This window comes from Stegodyphus dumicola, chromosome 2 (genome assembly GCF_044657685.1).
Source record: "Stegodyphus dumicola isolate Sdum_Otavi_A_Nest chromosome 2, ASM4465768v1".
Taxonomy (NCBI): Eukaryota; Metazoa; Arthropoda; class Arachnida; order Araneae; family Eresidae; genus Stegodyphus; species Stegodyphus dumicola.
The window spans coordinates 77,615,143-77,618,892 of NC_140769.1; positions in this window are offsets into that span (position 1 = coordinate 77,615,143).

The following is a 3,750-nucleotide window of genomic DNA, read 5'->3' on the forward strand; positions in this document are numbered from 1 at the left end:
TGTGAAAGTGTGTGGAGATTGTTTTCAGCTGTCAGACATTTTTTTCCAACAGCCGACTGGATCGATGAGACACCCTTCTAATAGTTCAGACTGAACTTTCGGTTATCTTTGGAAGCATTCCTTGTTTCACTTCGGTTCAGTCTGTGCTGTGGACTACCAACGTTTCTTTATTCGGGAAAGTGGCCACAGCTTTTGTGTGTGTTTCGTTTCATACTGGTCTTGATGTGTTGGTTCAATGGATTTCAAATGACATCGTCGAAGTTGGAGAAAGGTTAAGTCTATTCGGATGACGGCAAAGCATTTGAGGGCTATTTGCCTTGACAAATGCCTTCGTGGAGGACTTTGGAAGGTAAACTGGCCTGTATTCACGTTACACATGGGGGAAAACCACGAAAAAACCACCCATGCAGCCAGCTTGAAAGTCATTCGTTCACGTTTTACAAAATAGGAAATGGATTTTATAAAACATATTGGGATCGTATTCAAAATTGAATCATTCTGTTGTTTTATCAGAATATAGTAGTATACGATTGAACAATTCATCTGAATCACATGATCTTGCCTTATTGAAAGTCATTTGTTAATGTTTCACAAAATATATATCAGTATACGATGTAACCATCGTGATCCGTTATCCTGACTGATGGAGTCAGCTGTGGATCACTAGATCTTGCGTTTTTTGAAAAGGATTTGTTAAAGTTTCACAAAATATACAAAATATATATCAGTATACTATTGAAAAAATCATGATCCGTTATCCTGACTGATGGAGTCAGCTGTGAATCTCGGTATCTTGCCTTGTTGAAAACGACTTGTTAAAGTTCCACAAAATATATCAGTATACAATGGAACAATCGGGATCCGTTAATCCTGACTGATTGAGTCAGCTGTGGATCATGAAATATTGCCTTCTTGAAAGTCATTTGATAAAATTTCACAAAATATATCAGTATACGAGGGAACAGTCGTGATCCGATTATACTGACTGCTCTAGCCAGCTGTGGATCACGAGATCTTGCCTTGTTGAAAAGGATTTGTTAAACTTTCACAAAATATATCAGTATACGATTCAACAATCGTGATCCGTTAATCCTGACTAGTCTAGCCAGCTGTGGATCACGAGATCTTGCCTTGTTAAAGTTTAACAAAATATATCAGTATACAATGGAACAGTCGTGATCCGTTGATCCTGACTACTCTAGCCAGCTATGGATCACGAGATCTTGCCCTGTTGAAAGCGATTTGTTAAAGTTTCACAAAATATATCAGTATACGATTGATAAAATCGTGATCCGTTTTTCCTGACTGATGGAGTCAGCTGTGGATCACGAGATCTTGCCTTCTTGAAAGGAATTGGTTAATGTTTCACAAAATATATCTGTATATGATGGAACAATCGTGATCCGATTATACTGACGGGTCTAGCCAGCTGTGGATCATATGATCTTGCCTTATTGAAAAGGATTTGTTAAAGGTTCACAAAATATATCAGTATACGATTGATAAAATCGTGATCCGTTGATCCTGACTGATGGAGTCAGTTGTGGATCACATGATCTTGCCTTGTTGAAGGTCATTTGTTAAAATTTCACAAAGTATATCAGTATACGAAGAAACAAACGTGATCCGATTATACTGAATGCTCTATCCACCTGTGGATCACAAGATCTTGCATTGTTGGAAAGGATTTGTTAAAGTTTCACAAAATATATCAGTATATGATTAATAAAATCGTGATCCGTTTTTCCTGACTTATGGATCACATGATCTTGCCTTGTTGAAAGTCATTTTTTAAAATTTCATAAAATATAGCAGTATACGAAATAATAGCATATTTTCTCTAAAAACGGCTATTGAAAAAAAAAGAAAACCCCCCCGAAAAAAAGAAGCCTTTTTTTATTTTTTTACCTTCCAAATTGTATAGCTATATACTGATATCAGGCCTTAAAGTCCGTTTGTAGTATATTCCTATACAAATTCACTCCCTTTCGCCCCAAAAAGTTGTCTTTTTTATTTTATTTTACCTTCAAATTTGTATAGCTACATACTGAGAACAGGCGTTCAAGTCCGTTTGTAGTATATTAGTATACATGGTCTATTTTTAGAAAGGGTGAGACAACATTCCCAGACAAAAGGGGGGTAGAGCTAATTTTTATCATGTCCTTAGAGTTAATTTTTATCATGTCCAAAGGACATGATAAAAATTAACAAAAAGTATTTATAATATATATTATATAATATAATTTTTTTTTTCTTTTTTTTCCTCCACGACTGAGAATTTTTTTCTGAGCTCTGAGAATTTTTTCCCAATCGACAGCCAACAGAAATGTTTCCAGCCAACGCGATTTACTTTCACTTTCAACTCTTTTCTATACAAGTATTCCACGTTTTCTGTTCAGAACCGTGCGGGCTGTCCAAGGTGCAACATGCTTTTTCTCTCTCTCTCTCTACCTCCTCTAGACCTAGGATGTTCTTTCTCAAGAAGAGGAATTCTTTTAGTCAATCGCGTGGGAGGAAGATGGATTTCATCCTGAGGGTCTTTGAGAAACAACATACAGAAATAGAATTCAATACCCACGATTCTTTTTCACGGAACTCTGTAAGGAAAGCTGGGTGCACTGGATGCTGGAAGGCCACTCCTTTCGTGATTTGTAAGTCGGTAAAAAGGGATTGAATGCGCTATCCCTTCCGACAACCCCATAGAGGAGCGGTCCAATAGTTCCATGAGAAAATATAGCTTTTATCTTTTCAAAAACATTATTGAGGATACTTTTCTTGTAAAAAAAAGAAAAAAAGATATTGTTTTCTTTCATCTAGGGAAACAATCATACCTTGGATGTTTAGAAGAAGATCCGTTTAAGAAAAAAAGATTAGCCCCATCGCACAACATCATCATGGGTCCTCATCCTATCCCAATAGCCCTGTGATCATTGTTTTTTTCAAAAGTCAGGCCAAAGTATTCCTTTTAAAACATTTTCTGTTCGTCCTCGGTGTGGGATTGCGTACCGAGGATGTATTTTCCACAACACCCACGGATTAGAACAGAAATATATTACAATTATCACGACATCGTGGATTTCGAAAGGCAAAACAATTCCTCATGAAACAACATCTTTTCTTCCTAGTTGTGGGATGACGTAGAGATGTTGCATCTTCAACAACCCACACTGATCTAAACAGAAATGTGGAATGTTTTTATAGATATAAGAAATGAACTGAAAGTGGAAGTAAAAATGAAATCGTATAAGCTGGAAATATTTCTTGGTTGTGGAATGGGAAAAAAATTTCCAGAGCTCAGAAGAAAATTCTGAGCTAGGGAAAAAAAAAACTCTTTCTTTTTTCTATTAATTAGATGTCTTCACTTTGTTTACTTTGGAATGGAGAAACCCAAAGACCATGACTCATCCTTTCTAAAACATAGAATTCCTAGAATGAGTCACGGTCTATTTTTAGAAACAGTGAGACAACATTCCCAGACAAAAGGGGGTAGGGTTAATTTTTATCATGTCTAGAAGTCATGATAAAAATTAACAAAAAGTTTTTTTTTTTTTTTTTTTTTTTTTTTTTTTTTTAATTTTTACATCTCAGAATTTTTTTCTGACCTCTGAAAATTTTTTCCCAGTCGGCAACCAAGTGAAAATTTTTCAGCCAAGACGATTTGGCTTTTAATTTCATTTTCAACTCTTTTCTATAAAAGTATTCCACGTTTTCTATTCAGAACCGTGCGGGCTGTCCAAGGTGAAACATGCT